We start from the raw sequence: 23,305 nt of genomic DNA, 5'->3' as shown, positions 1-23,305 counted from the left end.
TTCTGTCTCTCACTCCTTCTATCCTTGCAGTTCCTATACTCATGCTCGCTACTTCTCTCTTTCTCTGTCTCTAAAATTAAAAAAAAAAAAATTTTTTTAATGAAATATCAATCAAGCCCATGAAACACTTTTCCTTATTTTCTTTTTCCTATCAGATTGGCAAAAATGTTTAAGTTTACCAATAACCAGTTGTATGTATCAATCAGGAGGGTTCTCACTGTACAGCAACAGCCACTTTAAATAAAAATGGATTTTTAAAGATTCTTTTTCCTTTTTTAAAAAAATGTTTATTTACTTATTTTTGAGAGAAAGCAAAGGGGGGCTGAGAAAGAGGGAGCAGGGAACATGAAGTATGATCTGCACTGTTAGTGCAAAGCCCAAGGTGGAGCTTGAATGCATGAACTGAGAGATCATGACCTGAGCCAAAGTCAGCCACTTAACCAACTGAGCCACCCAGGTGCCCCTAAATAAAAATGGATTTTATTTTGAAGAGCACTCCTAGAATCTTAAGGATGCTAGAGGAACAGACTGGGAAAATGGCAGGGGTCAAGAGGCCTCTGCAGACTAGTGGTAAGAGAGGCAGGCTTATTCAGACACTACAGCCACCATGGGACACTGATGCCACAACTGGACCAGGCCACAGCCAGGCAATGCCACCAGCACCATCACGGCATACCCTCTTCTAGACCTGGCTCTGGATACCCACCCTGGAATGCTCTGCCCAAGTGTCACCACACCCACTTCCAGGGCCTGTGTGAACCTGTCCCCCTGATCTGGGGGCATCCCTCTTCCCTGCCCACTGGCCTGAGGGGGACCAAGTGTGCTTGTTTGTGTGCTGGGGTTGGGGAGGTTAAGTGTGGACCTTGGACCTGCAGGCTGGGTATACGGCAGCCTGTATTTCAGAGCATTTTGCTAGTTTCTATCAAAATCTCAAATGCACAGAGCCAGCAGTTCCTCTGCTAGGAATCTTCCATTTGTTGCAGAAAAGAACATAGTCTTAGTGGAAAAGCAACTGGTGAAACTGTATGCATAGAAAAGTAGGAAAGCCTAGTTGTTAACATGCAGGTGCTGGAGGTAGGCTTAAACCCTGACTGTCATTAGCAGCTGTGTGATTCTGGGCAAGCAACTTAACCTCTGTGCCTCAGACTCCTCACCTGAAAAGTGGAGATGGTAGCAATAAACCTCACAGAGTTTCAGGAGGATGAAATTGTGTTCATATATGTAAAGTGCTGAGTCCAGTGTTTGGTATTTGGTAAACATTCATCATCCATTAGCTTTTCTTATGATATCCTGACCTCGAATCTGTAAAGAGCAAATTACTATGCCCCCATGCATGTTAGTGTGTGTGTTCAACCACTACCAGTGGTTACTTAGAAGTAGGGGGGTATGTAGGGAGGACGGGGGTCAACACAGATGTTCTCCTGTGTTGGGTCCATTCATGGATTCTTTTCCTTTTCTCTAACAAGTATTAACACACGTCAGTAGGTAAGTTATAGGTAGCACGTATACAGATGGTCAAGGAGAACTAAGAAGGCAGAGGTGGCCCTGGGACAGGAGGACTCTCCCGGGGGGGAAGCACCCAGCAAGGGGCACCCAGGAGTAGGCCGAGGCATGGTCTAGGGGTGCCTCCCAGCGCAGACCACCACAGCTAGTATTCCCCACTCTCCTTCTTTCCCTCTGCTTGAAGTTGGAGGCCAGAAGTCCCCCAAGTAGATAGAATCATTCAGCGAACAGTGGTCTCATCCAAAAATGCACGGCCTTGGGCAAGGGCCAGGGTCCATTAACCCGGCTCGGCTCGGTGTGAACTGAAGCCCAGGAGCCCACATTCACCGTGGGAATGTGAAAAGAAGACAAGGGATGGAAGTTAGGCACAGGGACACAGGAAACCGGGGTGGGGAGGGCTGGTGGAGCCTACGCCCCAGACCCCTTAGGCCTGGGAGGCAGATGCACGCTTCACATTTCAACATTTCCTCCGGGGCTAGGCTGGGCCCAGGAAACACGCAGGGACGCGATCCTCCTTTCCACCCCCCACCCCCCCACGTCCTCTTGCCCCTCCGGCTCCCTCTTCTTCCCCTTCCCCCTCCTTGCTTGCTCTTCTTGCCTCCCCCCTCCCTTCTTCCTTTCTTCTCCCCCAACCCGAGCTCCGCACTTTCCCTCTCTCCTCTCTCGCTCTGCCTTGTTCCCCTCCCTTCCCTGGGCGCCCCGCTCCCCTGCCCCGGAAGCCCGGTCCGCGGCCGGGGGCAGAGCGGGGTGGGGCTGCGGCGCGCACCTGCCCCGCGGCGGCCTCCTGGGTCCGGGAAAGGGCGGGCGGGCGGGTAAGCGGGCCGCCGGCCCGCCGGCTGGCTGCTGTCGTGCCGGGAAAGGGGCCTGCGCTCCTGCGGCGGGAGGCGCCCTGCGCGGGCCACGCCGGGGACCTGGGGGCCAGGTCCTCCCGCCTGCCTGGCTGGAGGGGTGGGGCACCACGGGGTGCAGGCGTGCGTCTCTTCCTGCCCCGAGTCTCCGCGAAGGGGTTCCGCAGCCGGCCGGTGCGGGGGGGGGGGGGGGGGGGGGGGGGGGGGGGCCCGCCGGCGGGGCGGGGACCGCCTTGTCTCGGAGGCCGAGCGCTGGGCGCCCTCCAAGTCCGCACTACTTCAGATTGGGCAGCTCCCTGCTCCGGGACGTCGTCCCCGCCACCCCTCCCTGCCCCCTAGTGTCAGCCGCCTGCCTCCGCATCCTGGAGTCCCCGCCTTTGAGTCTGCCTTCTGGCCTGACATTTCTTTGACACCTGGCCCATCCCGACCCCAGACCCCTGCCAAGACCAGCTGCCTTGGTGTGGGATCCCTGGCTCAGCTCGGGGGGAGCCTTGAGGGACTGATGCCCGGACGCCCCTTAGCCTCTCTGCTTCTGTGGCAGTCTGCCTGCCAGTGGCCTTGCAGAGGGCTACCCTGCTGCCCACCTTGCACCCTAGCAGTCCCTGCATGGCCGCTTCTGTGGGCTGCGCACAGGTCACTGGCAAGGGAGCATGGAGATGACAGGGCCTTCCAGATGTCAGCCCTTAGGTCTCCCCACAGCAGTCTCCCACACATGGGCAGATAATGTCAGGGGGCCCTGCTTGCATTCTTGCACTGCCAGGCCTTGTCCTGTGCACTCCACTAGCGACACAGGTGGACATCACAGTCTGCTGTCCCCTAACACTGTGAACTCTCTTGCTTTGGAGCTCCTGCTGGTGCTGGCTACCCCTTGGTCACCTAACCAAGTGTTTCACCTTATCCCAGAAGCTTTCGGAGTTGCTCACTGAAACACTTGGTTCCCACTGCACGGTGTGCATCCTTCAGTGCCCATGTTGGGCCCTGGCCTGTCTGCTGCCCTTGGGAGGCCGGCCTCTGTGAACGCTGGGGCTAAGGGGAGCTTCTCATCTGGGAAACAGGGGGCTTGGAGGTGGCTCAGAGACTGTAGCACCAGCAGCTACCAGGTTTGAGATTTTACAGTGGGAAGCTGCATCAACTACATCATTGCTCATGCACAGCTGAGTGTGTGTCCAGCAGCAGCACACCAGCACAGTGAGGTCTGGGGCCACCCCCTCCATTAGGCTGAATCCAGATCCGTGGGGCTGAACTGACCAGCCAGAGTTTGCTTCTCACCCCAGGCTTGTAGAAGGACTGCCATTAGCTCATGAACCCTCCACACTGAAAAGGACAGTTAGTGGCTTGGAAGCCTCTCACAGTGGGAGGACATGGTGGCAGGTCATGGGCAAGAAGGGAGAGCTAGGGGAGGTCATTGGTTTGAAAGCAACATTTTTCAGCACCTGGGGAGGAAGAAGCTCTGGGCACTGCTCTCGGGCATCCAGGTTTCAGGTCAGCCAGAGTTACAGACAAGGGGGCCATCCTTCCTCTGTCATAGCTCTCTCCAGAGCAGGTAGGAACAAGAGGGTCCCACCAGGCCACTCCAGGCAGGCCCTCAGCCCATCAGCACGCAGGTCAATCAAGCATTGGTGCTCCAGAGTAAAAAGAACCTTTTTTTTTTTTTTTTTTTTTTTTAAGTAGGCTTCATGCCCAGCACAGAACCTAACACAGGGCTTGAGCTCACAACCCTGAGATCAAGACCTGAGCTGAGATCAAGAGTCAGATGCTTAACCCACTGACCCAGCTGGGTGTCCCCCAGAGTGAAAAGAATCTTAAACCCGTTGGGCACAGGACTCCCACTCTCCTCACTATCCCACCTGAAGACCCCTTGTTTTGAAAACTTTTACATATTAAATAAATGGCAATTAAATAGGAAAAATCAACTTGACTTCTGAGTATGACCTTTACGGAGTTGAGTAGGGAGTTCTAGAGGCCCCTAAGAGAAGGGAGAACTGGGCCCCCTTCCATTGCCCTCCAAGATACTTCCCATATATTGTGCACCTGCCGGGGTGCATTCTGACATCCTGTTTGCCAATAAACAAAGGGCTGCCAGTTCCTGCCAATTCTTACCCTCAGTGACAATGCAGGCCACACAAAGGTCTACCAGCTGGCTCTAAGTTTCAAGGACTTCAGACAACTTCTCAAACACAAAACCCTGTGCCTCTCTCAGTACACTCAAGGTATCAAGGAAAGCAGGGTGGACAGAGGCCCTGCTCGTTTGGTTATGAGAAAGATTTCAACTTAGTTTCACTTGGTTTTTATTTGCCTCTTTGGTCCCAGGCCATGTTATCGCCTTTTAGAATCTTCCTTCCTCCCTGTACACTCCAGCTGAGGTTCAGAAGTTCTCAGAGAAACCGACATTGGATAATAAGACCTGGAAGGGCCTTTTTCATGAAGAAATTTTTCTTTAATGTCTGTTTATGGCTGGGCGCTGTCTGTGGGTTTATGTAGCAACATCTGATTAAAAGATGCCCCAGCATATCCTGGGGCAATAGACAAATAATTGCAGTGCTTAATTTTCCCATGTGATGATTAATGAAAGAATTGCTCATTTTGTATGTGTGGGAAAGAGGCAACGTTAATATACTTGGACTCAAAAACTTTTCAATATTGCTGTCCTGACAATGTGACACAGCGCTGGTTGTCCTCGCCATGGTTACTCCAGGCATTTGAAAACAGAACAAGCTTTTGGTGCCAAACAGCTCCATGGGGCGTGGAGGCAGGTATTGCCGGCCTGTTATGTAACCTAACACACATACATGGCAGAACAAATATTTCTTCCCCAAACATTAGATAAACAATACACCCCATAGATGAAGATCATTTGTCATTAAAGCTATCACCTTAACTAATGCCTTAGACATGCTGCAAGGCTTTTCTCAAATAAGAGAAGAAAATATTCCTAATTCTACTGGTTCTCATATGGAACTTTTCCTGCCTCTGACCATGTGGGGGGATCAAAAGGGCCTAACCCAGGAGACAGGAGAATGTTTAGTAGTGAATTTGGCTATGACTTGGCTATGTTACATTGCAGAACTCACTGTCCGTCTCTGAGTCTCAGTTGCTTTATATGTTAATAGGGAGAAGAATAATTTTCCTTCCTTCCCTCCTTCCTTCCCTCCTTTCTTCCTTCCTTTCTTCCTTCTTCCCCTTCTCTGTCTTTCTTTTCCTTTTCCTTCCCTTTCTTCTTTTTCCTTTCATTTTTTATTATGAAAAACATTGACTCCAGACATAAATGTAGAGAAAATAGGAAAATAAGCCTTCTTATACTCCTCTCCAGCTTCAACAATGATCACCTCCACCCACTCCACTCTCAGCTTATTTTGAAGCTAGTCCCTAAACATCAGTGATTTCATCTGTAAATATTTAAGAATTACATTGCTTATCTATTGCTGTTGTCTAGTTGCTGAAGCAGCAAGAATCTATCAGATTATGCTTCTGTGGGTTGTCGATTTGGGCTGGGACCAGCCAAATGGTTCTTCTGTTGGATTTGTTTGGGTCTCTTGTGCAGATGAAGTTAGCTTGTGACTTGGTTGGGCTTGGACAGCCTTTGATGCGCTCACTCACATGTCTGGCAGTTGGCCAAGGTTCCTCAGTTGTCTACATGGCCTCTCCAGCAAACTAGCTTGGGCTTGCCCCCGTGGTGGCAGCATTCCGAGAGTTTCCAATGGCAAGAGAGAGCAAGCCCCAATGTGCAAGTACTTTTCAAGCCTCTGCTTGTGTCATGTTTGCTAATGTCCTATTTTCCAAAACAAGTCATGTAGCCAAGCCTGCAATCAAAGTGGGAGAGGGGGTAGAAATGTACAAGGACATAGAAACGAGAGGAGTAATTCACTGGGGACCATTATACAACAGGAATATATTCCTAAAACAGAAACCCCCCTTTTTAACATAGACACAATCCCATTGTCACACCCTACAAAATCAACTACCTGTTTTAATATTGACAATATCCACTCAATTTCTCAAGTTCTCCAATTGTCAAATAATTATTTCTGTTTTTGTTGTTGTTACTTGTTTACAGTTGGTTTGTTTGAATCCAGATCCAAATAAGCCCATGCTCTGCATTTAGAAAAGTTTAAGTCTGTTTAAATCTGTAGATTCTCTGTTCTCTCTCTCTCTCTCTCTCTCTCTCTCTTTTTAATGTTACCATACTTTATTGAAGAACTTGGTTTGATTTTCCTTTTTCTGAAGAATTTCACATATTCTGGATTATGTGGTTTGCTTCCCCTGGTGCCATTTAACATGTTCTTCTGTCCCCTGTACTTCCTGTTAGATCCAGGTAGTTAGATCAAGAGAACCCATCAGACTCAAATGTAATGTGTCATAGGTGATGTGATGCATTTCCACCAGCAGATACACAATGTCTGGCTATATCTCTCTTAGTGATGTTAAGATTAACTAGGGGATTCAACATGTGTTCTCAACATGACCCATCAGATTTCATTCAATGATTGTAGTCTGTGATAGTCATGGCCTCCATCCATTATTTCATTGGGGATTACAATGTGAGATATTCTAATTCTATCATTCTATTATACCTCTGCATGTATGAATAAGGATGATAACAGTTCCATTTGTGAGGGTTTCTTTTTTCCAGTAGTGTTGACATACAATATAAATTTAAGGTATGTGCATTAATGACTTGACTTACACATATCATTAAATTATTACCACTGTAAATTTAGTTATCATCCATCTCATATCAATACAAAAAAAATTTTAGAAATGTTTTTCTTGTGATAAGAACTCTTAGGATCTACTGTCTTCACAAATTTTATATACATCATTTAGCAGTGTTTGCTATAGTTGTGTAGTACATTAACATCTCTCTTTCATGAGTTTCAAAATCATTTTAATAAGGCTTAAAAAACCAAAATGTGACACCAAAAGCATAGGAAACAAATGAAAAAGTAGATAAATTGAACTATGTCAAACTTAAATTTTTTCATGCATCAAAAGACACAATCAACAGAGTGAAAAAGTAACCCACAGAATGGAAAAAAATATTTGCAAATCACATATCTGATAAAGGGGTAATATCCAGAATACATTAAGAGCTCCTATAATTCAACAACAAAAAACCAAACAACCTGATTAAAAAATGGGCAGAGGACTTGAATACACATTTCTTCAAAGCAGATTAACGGCCCATAAGCATGTGAAAGGTGCTCAGTATCACTAAACCTTAGGGAAATGCAAATGAAAGCCAATTGAGATGCCACCTCACACCCCTTGAGATGGTTACTATCAACAAAACAGAATATAACAAGTGTTAGCAAGAATGTGCAGAAACTGGGACGTTTATACAGTGTTGGGGGGAGTGCAAAGTGGTGCAGCTGCTGTAGAAAACAGAATAAAAAGGTAAGTATTGTTTGTAACCATTGTTTAGCTTGATGTGTGTAAATGTCCTCTTTTACAGTGTGAAATATATTTATCATCAAAAAAGTTTGACAAGCCCCGGATTGATTAATACCAACTGTTCCTTTGAGCACCAAATTCTGTAATCCTGTGTGCTGTTTAGAGAAACATGCCTTTGGCTTTGAGGTCAAGCCCACCTCTTCCAATGGTGATGTTCTCAGGCATCAGTGGCTCACCTTCCTTGATATTCACCTGTCTCTAAGGCAGGTGACAGTGGAAGCAACAAGACCTAAAAAGCCTCACTCTCTGGCAGGCCCTTTCTGGTCAGTGGTTTTATGATAGTATCTATGTTTATCTGCTTCCAGAAGCTCCCTCACCTCTGCTGGTTCATAAATACTGCTGGAGCTACATTCTGAGCATACCCAGAGAGCCCTGGATGGCCAGCAGTGTTCACCCTCCGAAACCCCACTCAGAGCTCAGTTGGTGGCCACAATGTCCTACTGACTAATCTGAAGTATTTTCAAGATTCTTCAGGGTTATACTGGCTTCATCAAGCCTTTTATGGAGGCTTAGTCACCCCCATGGAAATAGTTTCCATGTGGAGCCTGCAAAATTCTTATAACACTGAGGGTTGCCTGTCCCCACATGATTGCCTTTCTGGCACCAGATCCATTGGGAGAGCAGGGCTCCCAAGGAGGACTCAAAAGGGGCTCAGTTGTGCTTTCCTGTGATTGGTTCAGGGTAGACACTTTACCCCAAGACCCAGAAAAGTAGCATTTCAGGGAAGTGTTTCCCTTAGTAATGAGAAAAGTATACCATTTCCTTCCCATGAGGGTCCTGTGGAGTGTGACATGTTGAGGGTACAGCCCCCAGGATCCCCAGAGGAGAATTTGGAATGTGCTGAGGGGGCCTAGCAGATGATGGGAGAGACCTGCTCTCAGATGGCAGATTGCATGGCTGAGCCCTGGCAATCACCTGCAGCTGCTCCCTCAAGTTTCTCATGGAGGGGTGTCCCTTCACCAACACCACCCATAACCAGATGTTCTGAGGCTTACAGCCAAAGGCATCTGGCTGAGAGTGTCCTTCTCTTTGTTTGTAGAAGAACACAGGCAGGGACCAAGTTGGAGGCCTCTGGTAGCCCCCACACTGTTCCCACTTTGGGAGCTCCAAAGTGGGATTTGGTGACTGTCAGACACATGTGGGGAGGGAGGATGCCCCATCCTTTGCAGTGTCCATAACAGTGGGGATGAGAGACAGTGGTGTGGGCTGCTTATTTTGTAATTACCAAAGGGGAAGAGGCTCTCCAAAAACTAGGGAAGTTGTAATACTTCCAGCCAATCCGTTGCTTTGGCCTGAGCACCCACACTCCATCATGATTTTGTTGACATTCATGCTGTCACCTGATCAGCTCCATTAAGGCTTCACTGACTTTCATTCTCTCAGGTGCATCATTCATGCAGTAGTAAAATTCTGAAGTCCTTGCAAGTAAATTCAGTTGAAGTACACAATTTTCCTGTACACAATGTAGGAATTATTCTCTAGAATATAACTGCACCATCTTAGGTCTTAATGATCATTTAGCTAGGGTGGTTCCAGGTTTTGTAAGGTCTGAAGTTTATACAATTGTAAGAGCCTTTTAAGAATTAAATGTAGGGGCACCTAGGTGGCTCAGTCGGTGAAGCGTCCAAGTTTGGTTTAGGTCATGATCTCGTGGTGTGTGAGTTTGAACCCTGCGTAGGGCTCTGTGCTGACAGCTTGGAGCCTGGAGCCTGTATCAGATTCTGTGTCTCCCTCTCTGCCCCTCCCCCCACTCGTACTCTGTTTCTCTTTCTGTCTCAAAAATAAATAAACATTAAAAAATTAGAAAAAAAGAATTAAATGTAAATACAAAATTAGGTAAAAAGTGAATATTTAGAATGAGAAAATAAATCACAACAAATTACAAACTTTAAAGTGCTGAGAAATACCATAAACATCATAAATCCAGAAATATAACATAGAGTTTTTTATTAATTAATAAATAATTAATTAATAAATAATTATAATAAATAAATAAATAAATAATAAATAATTAATAAATAAATATAATATATAATTACATATACTTGTTTTCTTACCTTTTTGGTTGGACTCTTTGATCATTTTTTTATGCGGCAGGTTTTTTTGTCATAGTTTACACAAAATGTGTAAAAAGGCAATTCAATCTTTTTTTTAATATTTATTTATTTTGAGAGAGAGTGTGTGTACACAAGTGGGGGAGGGACAGAGAAAAGGAGAGACAGAATCCCAAGCATGCTTCACCCTGTCAGCACACAGCCATCATGGGGCTCATTCTCACAAACTATGAGATCACGACCTGAGCCCAAATCAGGAGTTGGATGCTTAACTGACTGAGGAACCCAGGCACTCCGACAATTCAATCTTTTATCTGGCACTGACGTCAGCAACTTTTACTGAAAGAACCAAACAGTAAATGTATCAGACTTTATGGGTGGAAGGATCTTTGTCACAACTACTCAACTCTGCCATTGTATCATGAAAGCAACTCTAGATGATATGTAAACCAATGAGCATGGTTGGATTTTAATAAGACTTTCTTTACAAAAATGAGCACCAACCTGGAAAGTGACATTAGCAAGATGGTGAAAAAAGAAACCCTAGACTTGGTTCTCCTACAGACACAATGACTTAGTAACAATATATAGCCCAAGAAGTCTTTATTAGAACTCTAGAAACCAGCTAGGAAGTCATGTGCCTAGCACTCTAGGCAAGCTGAAAGTTAAGAACAGTTGCACTGAAACAGGCAAGAAAAGCCACTTCACTTAAACCACATCAACTCCTCCCCCAAACCAACACAGCTCACTGTCAAGAGAAAGTTCCCAACTTGAAGGTTCTTCCCTGAGAGGGAAAGAGAAGAATGGGACATATATCCAATATTCTGGCTTTTAAGAGGGTTTATGTTTCACCTGACATGGAGAAGTGAGATACCTTGGGTGCCTGGGGGCTCCTGAGAACAAAAAAGAACTCAGTGGCTGTGGCAGTGCTGGAGTACCTCTCCTACCACAGATGGATACAGACACAGCTTGTTGTGATCAGGAAAAAATGCCTAGCATGTGGCTTCTCCCTTGGAAGGGAAAGAGAAAAGTGAAACAACATTTCAATTATGGCAGGAGGAAGGGAGGAGGCTTTCCAAGGAACCAGTTTCTGTCTTGCCTGACTCAGAACACTGATGGAACCAGCATATTTTAGATGTCTGGGGGTCACAGAGAACAAAACAAAGATGAGCAACTTGGTGCAACTCCATAGAACCTGCAGTACTATAGCCAGACACCAGAGGGAGCAAAAGACAACAAGCTTCTGAAAAAGAAACCAGTAAACCAGAAAATTACACACAAAAACCTAGAGAAGGCACATCCCCACAAAATGTTTAAGAGGTTCTCAAAATGTCTAGCCAGGCTGATTAGCAAAGATCTTCCCCTCTACAAAGCCAGTCCATAAAGACTAGGAGAGGTGACTGTTCTTTCAACTGCACAAAACACAACAAAATATGCTAAGGCACATGAAGAAACTGGGAAGCATGATCTAATCAAAGGGGAAAACAAATCTCCAGAACCAACCCTAAAGAAACAGAGATCCATGGATTATCTAACAAAATCAAAGTAATTATCTTTTTAAAACCTCAATACAATGCAAGATAATACAGATAGGCAACTAAAAAAAAATCAGGAAAATAATGCATGAATGAAATGAGAATATCAACAAAGAGAAGTTATTAAAAGGAACCAACAGGGGCACTTGGGTGGCTCAGTCATAGTTGGTGGCTCAGTTTCTGTCTTGCCTGACAGGGGCACCTGGGTGGCTCAGTTGTAGCTGGGTTAAGCATCCAGCTTCAGCTCAGGTTATGATCACAGTTTATGAGTTCGAGCCCCACCAGGCTCTGTGCTGACAGTTCAGAGCCTGGAGCCTGCCTCCCACTCCACTCTCTCTGCCTCTCTCCCGCTTGTGCTCTGGCTCTCTCCCTCTCAAAAATAAACATTAAAGAAAAGGAACCAACAGAAATTCTAGCACTAGTGGACATCAACAGCAGACTTGATCAAACAGAAGGAAGAGTCAGCAAACTTGAAGACAAGTCATTTGAAATGATCAAGTCAGAGGAACAAAAAGAAAAAAAAGAATGAAAAAAGTGAGCAAAACCTAAGGGACACATGGGACACCATCAAGTGGCCCAATATTCATATTATGGAAGTTCTAAAAGGAGAAGAGGAAGAGAAAGCGTCAGCAAGCTTATTTGAAAAAATAATGGCTGAACACTTCCCAGATCTGAGGAACGGAATTAACGTCCAAATTCAAGAATTTTAAGACTCCAACCAAGATAAATCCAGAGAAGTATACACCATGACACATTATAATCAAACTGTCAAAAGTCAAATCCAAAGAAAGAGTCAATAGAAAAGAGACTCATCACAAACAAGGGAGCTCCTAAAAAGTTATCAGCAGATTTCTTAGCATAAATATTACAAGCCAGAAAGGAGATAGATGACATATTCAAAGTGTTGGAAGAAAAAAACTGCTAACCAAAAAGCTACTGATCAAAAATCCTAATGATATTTTTTTTCAGAAATAGAAAAAAAACACTCTGAAATTCACATGGAATCTCAAAATACTCCAAAAATCTTGAGAAAAAATGAATAGAGTCCTCACTCTTCCAAGTTTCAAAATATATTACAAAGCAGTAGTAATCAAAACAGAATGGTACTGGCATAAAAACAGACATATAGATCAATGGAAGAGAATAAACAGCCCATAGCTAAATCCTTACACATATGGTCAAATAATATTTTAAAAGGACACCAAGACTACAAAATGGGGAAAGGATAGTGTCCTCAACAAATTCTGTTCAGAAAACTGGACATCCAAAGGAATGAAGTTGGTCTTTACCTTACACCATATACAAAAATCAACTCAAAATGGATTAAAGACCTAAATGTAAGACCTCTAACTGTAGAAACACTAGAATAAAACATATCAGAGAAGCCTCATGACATTGGATTTGGTAATGATTTCTTGGATATGATACCAAAAGCATCAACAACAAAAGCAAAGTGAACAAATGTGACTGGAGCAAGCTTAAAAACTTCTGCAGAGCTAAAAAAACAATCACCAGAGTTAAAAAATGACTCATTTAATGGGAGAAAATATTTGCAAACTCATATGTCTGATAAAGGCTTAATACCCAGAATATATAAGGAAATCCTACAGCTCAACAACAACAAAGCCAAATAACCCAGTTTAAAAATGGGCAAAGGACTTGAATAAATATGTCTCCAAAGAAGACATACAAATGGCCAAGAAGATTATGAAAAGATACTCAACATCACTAATCAGAGAAAAGCAAATGAAAACCACAATGAGATTGTGAACCTCATGCTCATTAGAATGGCCACCATCAAAATAAATAAATAAATAAATAACCAAAAAAAAAAAAAAAAAAGACAGAACATAACAATTGCTGGTGAGGATGTGGAGAAATTGGAACCTTTATGTACTGTTGGTGGGAATATATAATGGTGGACCTGCTACAGAAAACAGAATAGCATTTCCTCAAAAAATTAAAAATAGAATTACCATGTGGTCCAATAATCCCAATTTGATATACAGCCAAAAGATTTAAAAACAAGATCTTGAAGAGATATGTGCACTCTCATGTTCATTGCTATTCATGATAGCAAAGAGGTAAAAGCAGCCTAAACACCCACTGATGGAAGAATAGCTAAAGAAAATGAGGTCTATACATACAATGGAAAACTACTCAGCCTTGAAAAGGAAGAAAATCCTGCCATATGCTGCAACATGGATGAAACTTGAGGACATTGTGCTCAGAGAAGGAAGCCAGTCACAAAAGGACAACTATTGCATGATTTCACCTAGAGGAAGGATCTAAAGCAGTCAGCCTCATAGAAACAGAAAGCATGTGGTTACCAGGGGTTCGGGGTAGGTGGGAATGGAGGGTTCTTGTTCAATGGGTATAGAGTTTCAGTTCTGCAATGTGTAAAAGTTCTCGAAATTTGCTGCACAACAATATGCACATAGTTAACCCTAGCAGACTATACAGTTAAAAATGGTTATGATGGTAAATTTTATCTTATGGGTTTTACCACAATAAAAAAAAAAAAAAACAGGTGATAGTCTGCAGGCCACAGTTTGCTAGATAGTCTAAGCATCAAAAATAGTTTGGTGTTTTGTTTTTTTTTAAGTAGGCTTCACGCCCAGTGCAGAGCCCAACGCTGCGCTTGAACTTATGACCCTGAGATCAAGACCTGAGCTGGGATCAAGAGTCGGATGTTTAAATGACTGAGCCACCCAAGCACCTCAAAAAAGTGTTTTTTTTTTTCTTATTGAAAGTTTAGAATCTTCATCTTCATAATCTGTTGTTATTAATATGTACATTTTCATTAAAATCTTTTTTAATGTTTATTTATTTTTGAAAGAGAAAGAGAGTGAGAATGGGGAAGGGGCAGAGAGGGAGAGAGACACAGATTCCAAAGCAGGCTCCAGGCTCTGAGCTGTCAGCAGAGAGCCCCAAGCAGGGCTGGAACTCACCAACCACAAGATCATGACCTAAGCCAAAGTCAGACGCTTAACCGACTGAGCCACCCAGGCACCCCAATATGTATATTTTTTAGACTCAACTTTGACAACTCCTGTACAGCTTTCTTCCCTGTTATACACGGTAACATTTCTGGGCATTTCAAGTTTTCTTGTGCAGAGATTCATCTTAAACACTCTTTGAAATGTGAACTCCTATTTATCAATTTGTCACTATTATTGGCATTTCACTGCCTTCGTGGCAATTTTACATGCTGTTTCAACTGGAGCTATCCAACATTGTCAGGACAAGATCCATGTAAGACACTAAAACATATTCTGATGTGATGTGATGTAAAAATAATGTAACTGAACACACAGATGTCCCCACAGTTTGTAGTTATGCTACAAGGGTGCCCTATGAACACAGCCATTCCAATAAATCCAGTTCTTTCAACTCCTGACGATAAGCCCAGCTTTCAGAGAGGCGGTGTCTTGGTGGATACTACCCAGCGTGACTGTGATTCCTTGCCTTTTCCATGAGCCTGGGACCTCACTAGAGGCCCAGAGGGCCACTGCTTCAAACCAATGATCCAGCCCTGAGCCTCCTACGTGCCTGAAGGTAGTCTTTCCCTGGGCCAGACTGGGCAGCCCTTCCCCCCTGCTCATGAGGAAAGAGCCACTGAGGCTCATCAGGGGTTGGAAGAGCCTAGGTTAACAACAGCGGGAGGAAAACCAGATAGTGCCAAGCCCCAGCATGGACAGCACAGCTCATGCCACCTTTTTGGCTTGACAACGAACCCCCGAAGTGAACTAGCAATCCCTTTCAACAAGTCTGGTTCCCACGAACACCTTTCTGATCCATACATTAGGATGATTTACCCTTCTTAATGGACTCACATAGAGGAGACAGGATCAAGGGCAAGCCTCCAGAGCACTGACGGTAGATGGGCCACTTGACCTCACAGAGCTTTGGTTCTCTGGAGATAGTGAGTGCCTGCTCTGTGGTGTAGATAATGGATAGGGAAGCCTGTGCCCTTCCCTGGGCTCTGGCCCAGGTTTGCACAGCACCTTATAGGTGGGCTTCGTGCCCCCTGCTCCCTGGATCCAAGTCTCCTGCATTCTTGCAGAAACCTACCAGCTCTCTACAGAAATCCACACACGGAAAAGAGCCCTGGGCCCTTGGCCCATGATGTTTCATCCCTTTGGTGGAGTGGAGGGCTGGAGTTTCCCCCACTTATGCCCAGCGCATCTTTTGGGGTACCACACAAGAGGAAGGTGGGGCCATGTGTTCCTGCTGTCCATGTCAGCATTCAAAGCACAGAGTTCCCAGCATGTGGCCTTAGTCTGCAATGGGCCCTGACAATTGCAGGGCTTTCTGTCTCTCACTCCCTCTGACTGCCCTGCTGCAAGGGGCTGGAGAACACATATTCAGCAAGCCTCACCTGGTGCAAAGGGAGCACAGATTTCATCACACCAGGGGTGGTTATTTTTGAAAAGGAGGCTTGGTGACAGCAGCAGGGTCAGCAGGGAGAATATTGCACTTTATATTTTTATTCAGTAATAAACCACGCCATTTATGAATAATGGCCATGGTTCTGTGATACAAGGAGGCCATGGTGGTACTGGCTGAAAAGCCATTGGGAGATTCCAGGCACCCCCAAGCAGGGTCTGATGTCCTTCTTGCTTACCTTTGTTTCTCCAGTGCCCTGAGAGCTGGTAAGAAGCATGTGTTGTCTAACAATATGTTGTTCTGGACATGATAGAATTTGTTGCATGTGATAGACTAAGTTCGGGGGCATCTGGATGGCTCAGTTGGTTAGGCCTCTGACTCTTGATTTTGGCTTAGGTCATGATCTCGTGGTCCTGAGATCTAGTCCCACATCAGGCTCCACTCAGAGCAGGGAGCCTGCTTGGGATTTTCTCTCTTTTTCTCCCTCTGCCCCTGTCGCCCACTTGTGTTCTCACTCTCTTAAAAAAATTTTTTTAAATAAAATTTAAAAAGATTAGATTAAGTTCAAACATTTGATTCCAACATGGCCATTTTCACAGTTAGAATCCAGGCTCAACATAATTTTGTGTGTGCAGTTGAAAAGAAAAATCTAAGCCTTGTAACCCACAGTATTTAGGTGGCCAGCTCCTCCTGAGGGTCAAAATGTCTCAAGGGACATCTCCATCCTTGGCCAGGTGACATGTCTTCCAAGCTACCTCCCTTCTCCTGTCCCAAAGGAGAAGCCAGGCAAGGTGTTGACCAGGTGCCCAGGGAGTAAGCATTCCCAGGGGATGCTGGGTATAATGGAAGGTCCAAGAGCCGAGCAGGGTCTCCATGGGTGGACTTATGACAAACGGGCTGACAAATGTCCCTTTCCAGGTTTTTGTGAAAGTTGTATGGTTGGGGCTCAGTGGCCATCCTGAGAGGCAGAGAGGAGAAAAGATTCAGGTCAGGATCTCTGGCCACCCAGCTCTGCTGCTCTCTGGATAGGTAACCCTGGGAAGTCAGCCAGTTGCCCTGGGCATTTGTTTCCTCACCTATAGAATGGGGGTAATAATAGAATCTACTTCCCAGCATTATGGCATGGTTTGAATGAATCAGTACATGTAAAGCACTTACATGTATTAATTTCATGTTAGTATCATGCATGCTTTATGCGTAGTAAGCACGATGTTACTGCTAGCGCTGGTATCTGGGGGAAAAGAAGCTAACTGTCAGCTAGAAGCCCTACATCTTTCATGGACAGCAGTAGCCCCTGTCACACTGCTCATGGCCGGGAGCCTGGAGTAACTTGGAGGGACGGATGGGTGGGAACCAGACACCTACTCCCAGACTGACATGGCCAATACTTTGGGGTATCATCTCTGACTTTAGGGTGAGTCCCAGAGACCTTGGAGTGTTGGGGGAAGTGGGAGAGACCAAGAGAGGCAGCAGGCACATCTCCTAGCCAGCCTTCCAGAAGGTTCCACTGTGCCCTAGTGAAGAGGTCACACTACAGCATCAGCTGCCATTATTTCTAAGTCCGTATATTCATGCTCCAGTAAACTGTGCAGAAAGTGAACAAAGTTTACTGCTAAGTGGATTTGGTTCTTCTCAATGATTCTTGATTGGATAACCTATCTCCTCTGATGTTGATAGACCAAGTGGGGCTCTGGTTAAGAGATGGCTGTCTGGGGGTTCCAGCCAGCACTCAGCCTGTGCATGCGAGGGAGTGTGGGGGGTGAGGGGTGGGAGGAGAGCTGAGAGTAAGGGAAGCCCAAGCTGGACTGGGGTGCAAGCCAGAAGAAATGGGGGTAGGGCAGGAATGACATCAGTGGGCCTTGCTGCTAGTCCGGAACCCCTCCACCCCCGCTCCAGTTCACCACATCCACTTCTCAGACCCTCACAGAGACGCGGCAGCACTGGTCCTGAAGGACATGAGGTCTCAGGTGGCCAGGAGAGCAGTGCCCGAGTTGAACCCATCTGAGACATGCCTGGGGAAACGCACTCAGGCAGCACAGGCGTGGTGACGGGCCAGCCAGATCTGAGACCTGGGCTCTTGCCTGGTTCTGAAATGTTCCCGTCATATGACACAGAGCAAGCCATCTAATCCCGTCAGATCAAGGCTGACTAATTTGTGAAGTGAGAAGGCCCAACCCGTGACTCCAGTCAACAGAAGCAGAGATCCAAGAGAAAGCCCGGCCTGGATGGCATCTTCTGGCTGAGTATGAGGTCTCTTCTGTGCTGTGTAAAGTTGATTTCTAGGCTTTTTGCTCCCCCAACAAGCTCTGGATTAACTGTTTCCACTTGAAATGCTGGCTGATTCCCTCAGGCTTCCTTCCAGCGCTGACTTGCCAAGAGACTTTTGTCAGAAAGTGGCTGACAGGCCCCACCTGCTGGTGATGGGGTGTGGGGATGGGAGGCCATGGCAATGTGGGAGCACCAGCAGAGTGGACTCCTCATGAACAAGACACCACACATTGTGGGGGCCTCTTCATCCAGAGCTCCAGTGTGCTCATACCTTTTTGCCCTTTGAATTCTTTTATTTAACTGATTACAAAAGTCACACACACACACACACACACACACACACCTTAAAAAGAAACCAAGGCCAATTTTTGTTCAGTTTTTACTGCTGGTAAGTTATGAGTTTCCTTAATGGAAAGAAAATTCTGAGAAGCCATGACCTTATGTTTTGCTTCTGAATGTTTCTAGGTGAGCATGACATGGTGGAAGAGGCCCAGAGGGCAGGGTGACCTGCTCTTTGTCTCAGCCACAGGCAAGAGGCAAGGAGTAGCTGCCTTGCCTCATCCTCAGGGTCTTGGCCAGCAAAATGAGGAGGCTGCTGGCAGTGGATGATATACCCTCCGCACCGTTTCTCCCCTGGGACCCTCCACCCACCTCCTGAGGGACAGGAGCCCAGTGAGGCCATGAGTTCTGTGGCTTCTCTCTGCACCCAGGACAGGGCATCCAAGGATTGAGACTAGGATGTCACAGGTGTAGATCTGGAGTGGGTGGAGAGGAGATAGGATGGAGAAGGCATTGGAATGAATGTCCCCTAGTAGACCTACCTCAGGGGAGGCTGAGTTCCGGGCTCACTCTCCCACCCCCCCAGCTCCAAACCCACTTCACTCAGAGATGCTTTGTAAAGAAGCTTCTGGGGGCACCTGAGTGGCTCAGTCAGTTGAGTGTCTGACTTCAGCTCAGGTCATGATCTCACAGCTTGTGGGTTTAGGCCCCGCATTGGGCTCTGTGCTGACAGCTCAGAGCCAGGAGCCTGCTTTGGATTCTGTGTCTCCCTCTCTCTCTCTACCCCACCCCTGCTCATTCTCTCTCTCTCTCAAAAATAAATAAACACTTTAAAATTTAAAGAAAAAAAAGGAGCTTCTGAGCAAGGCCCTCAGAGCACAGATCCCCAGTTTCTCTCCTCTTGTGACCTTAAGAAAGTCAGAGCAGGAACTGGAGAGAATCTCCCATCCAGGGAAAGTAGGTGTGCAGTGGGGTTTCCCCCAGCTACTTCCTGAGGATGCCAGTCAGACTCGGTCTTCACTTTGCAGAAGGAGATTTTATACCTGAGAGCCAGAGTTAATGGCCTGGCCCAAGGAATTGAGTTATAGAGGAAAAGATGAAAGAAAGGTGTAAGGAAATTGGAAGGCAGAGATCTTTGAGAGTCACATCTAATGGGGTCTTCATTACGGGTTTCTGTGAGATGTGATACCAGCTTCACCCACCATCCATGAAGAAGTCAGGAAAATCCGCCCACCTGCACTTTTCTCAGTACCAGCGTGTAGCTGGATGTTGGGGAGATGTGATAAGGTGCCGAGAAAAATTCAAAGGATGCAGAGTGAGCTCGGAGGTCACCCATCAGTGGCTCCTCACATCAAGATTGTTTTATAAAAAGTTCATGATAAGTGTGTAAATTCCTGAATGCCACTTTCGTGCATACCAGAAGCAGGTGTACCCTTCCAGGCTAACAAGAAGTGAGTTCAATGTGGGGATATGTATAGCAACAGTGAGTCTTGAGGGTGCCACTTGGTACACAGTTGGTGATGTAGGAACATGTAAAGGATCCCAAGGACCGTGTTCATCTAGATGGGGTAGGCTCGCTGCAGGAACAAATAACTGACATCTGGGGCCAGGGTTCAGTACGGTTGGGGGTTGGGTGAGTGACAGGGGGTAAGAAGCTTCCTTGAGCCCACAGTGGAGACTACCCCTCCCATTAGACTTCCCTCCTTCATCTCCATTTTCAGAGTCACACCTCTTGGATTTGGCCCCTTTAATTTTGACAAAGAGCTCTCTCTGGGGGGAGATGAATTTAGAATCTCACTCTAAGCTAAGGAAAGGTACCCCAAGGAGGAAGTGGAGCTAGTAGGTGTGCTAGTAGAGAAAAGAGCACAATCTGGAGCACGACCCAGGATGGGGCAAAGCCATGGACATGTGCTCAAGTGTTTGTTTTAAAGGTTGAAGCTCTGAGCATGTTTGAGGGTAGGCAGGGGTGACTTAATAGGACATGGTAATTATATTGTGTGAAGAGGAATAATTGCAAGAGTGAAGTTCTTGAGGAAGGTGAGCTGGAGGGACACAGAGGGACAAGGGGGGGCTACCTTTGATGGAAGCAGAGGAGAGGAGAGGCTGGCTGATGGCGGGATAGGTGAGGGGAAACAGATGTTCCCAATCCTCTGCTCACTCTGCCAACAGGGATACAAGGCTGAGATACAAAGCTGAGAGATGGCAGGGAATTGAGTGCTGGATATTTAAAGGGAGAAGGGAAGTTAGAAAACCTCAACTAAGAGAGGAGGAAGGCAAAGGTACAGGGGAATGTAGTAGGAGTCCAGGGAAGCAAGTGACTGTGTGAGGCCAACCAGAAGGGGATTGATTCCACCCCCTTGGTGACTTGCATCTCGATTAACTCATCACAAACACTCAATGGCTGTCTGTAAAAGACAGGAGAAAGGGGAGGGCAAGAAGGGAAGGGGGAAGGAAAGCCACCTTGATCCAGCCTTTATGGTGTGCCCAGAGCCAGGCAAAGTTTTTATCACAGCATCCCTGTGATGTCAGAGCTGCACCTGGCTCCCATGGATAGGTGAAGAACAGACTTGGAGAGACACTTGCCCCATGTCACACAGCCCACCAGCAATAAGCCCAGGTCTGGAGCCCAGGTTGGTTTAGAATCTGTGCCTTAACTTCTATACTGCTGGGTTTTTTTTAATGATATTTTTGAGTGAGAGAGAGAGAGAGAGAAAGAGAATGAACAGGGGAGGGACAGAGAGAGAGGGGGACAGAGGATCTGAAGCAGGCTCAGTGCTGACAGCAGAGAGCCCTATGTGGGGCTTGAACTCATGAACCATGAGATCATGACCTGAGCTGAAGTCGGACTCTTAACCGACTGATGCACCCAGGCACCCCTACTAGTCTGCAGACTTTTTTGGTGAGTATTTTTAATCAATATGAACTGCTCCACAAACTCAAAATGCACAATAGTTTTTAAACATCATTTGCTCTGGGGCACCTAGGTGGCTCAGTTGGGTAAGCATCCAACTCTTGATTTTGGCTGAGGTTATGATTTCAAGATTCATGAGTTTGAGCCCCTTGTTGGGCTCCACACTGACATTGTGGAGCCTGCTTGAGATTCTCTGCCCTCTTTCTGCCCCTTTTCTGCTCTCTCTCTCTCTCTCTCAAAATAAATAAACTTAAAAAAAAATTGATTGCTCTTGTATCCACTTTAGAGAGCCTCACATCTTCCCCTGGAAGTTCCCTCTCCCCTTCAGTTCTTAAAAACATCCACCCTGGACTTGGTCACCGAGTTTCCTTGGTAAGAGGAAGGCAGGCTTCTGCCATTGCTGTATACTACCACATGACGTCACCACCGAAGCCCAGTCCAGCATAATGGGACACCACTGACCTTGCCTCCCCTAGAGGGGCACCTCAACCCCCAGGTGAGGGTGGTCCCACTACCCTCAGAGCAAGTTTTCCAGGAGCACCACCCACCATGCTCCTCACGACCATCCCCCTCTCTGCAGTCACTCTCTTAGAGCTACAGCTTCCAGGGCCCCTGGACCACATATTTAAATATGCAAAGTCATAAATCGAGCTGGTATGTGTAAAACTGTAATTTTTATGTGACTAAAATTTGGCAAAATATCACTGATGGCTGAATTTAATTACTGTGCATGTCCGGGTGTGCTGTTGATGGATTGGCATTGTTTGCATGAATAATAAAGTCATAATTCATAAACTTCTATTTATTCCATACATTTATTTAAGCAAAATCACTAATTATATTGATATAGTAAGATTCTCACAGATTTTACATTCAAATGATAGGATGTCAAATGAGACAACCTTTCCTGAATCAAAACAGTTCTTTGTTTTTATCCCCAAGTCCTCAGGCAAAGACTCACTCTCTATGCCAGTGAAAGGAATTTCCACCACCCCCTTTTCCTGATGGTGCAGCCACTAACCAAGGACCTCAGTGAAGGCTTCCTGCCTTCTGAGTGCCACAGCCTTACCTGGGCCCAGCTCTCTGCCCCAGGACCTTCCTCCCCTCACCCAGCCTTAGAGCGTCAGCTCCTGAGCTTTCTGGTCCCTGAGGGTTTCCTTCTTTCCCTGCCTGCTTAGCACCTTACTTAGGCTGGTTTAGTCCTGGCTATTCAGCACTGCAAGTGTGATGGGCACACTGGTGGTTTTCAAGCATCCCCCTGGCCCACACTGGTCTATGGTGAACAATCTTGCCCCAAAGTCCTGCTTCTGGGGAGTAGGTTCTGGAAGAGTTGGGCAGATGGTTGTAGGAAAGAAGCCCATGTGTCAATCCCTGGAGAATCTTTCCCAGGCCATTTCCCTGAGGGAAAAGAGAACAGACAGGGGATCTCCTTGGGTCTGCAAAAGCCCTAGGCTACCCTCACCCCCAATATAACCTCAGGGTGGAGTCTCATTTCTTCGCTGGCACCCTTCCTCTGAGTTCATCTTACTGAGTCCTCCTCAGCTTCTGGGGTCACAGTGTAGAGCTAGCTTCCAATGACAGTGTCCTCCTGCTCTGGTCTTGGTCAGCAACTCCCACCCTTTGACATCCAAGCCTCCTCCCAATGACAAGCCAATGAATATGGCTCCATTGGGCTGTGCCAGGCCTGGCTGGGGCTGTGCCCAATGCATCATCCCACCAAGAAAAGAAGGAAGGGAAACAGAGGTCAGAAGCTGTCTGCAGCCACTGCTCCAGTCTCTTGGGCTCAACGTCAATGTCCTCTGAGAATTCTTCATAATCCTATCTCATGATGTTCCCTAAACTCCTAGGCCAAATGCCTCTCAGAGTACATTTCAGAGAGGATCCATGTGTTTAGGTAATTTCTATGTTTCAAGAAATGTGTCCATTTCCTTTAAGTTATCTAATTAGTTGGCATGCAATTGTTCATGGTATTCTCCTATAATCTTTTTTTATCTCTGTAAAGCTGATAGTAATGTCCCCACTTTTAGTTGTGATTTTAGATATTTGTGTCTTCTCTCTTTATTCTTT

Source organism: Herpailurus yagouaroundi, unplaced genomic scaffold, assembly GCF_014898765.1.
Source record: "Herpailurus yagouaroundi ecotype Mexico unplaced genomic scaffold, PumYag 185, whole genome shotgun sequence".
Taxonomy (NCBI): domain Eukaryota; kingdom Metazoa; phylum Chordata; class Mammalia; order Carnivora; family Felidae; genus Herpailurus; species Herpailurus yagouaroundi.
Note: the sequence above shows the minus strand (reverse complement) of the source record.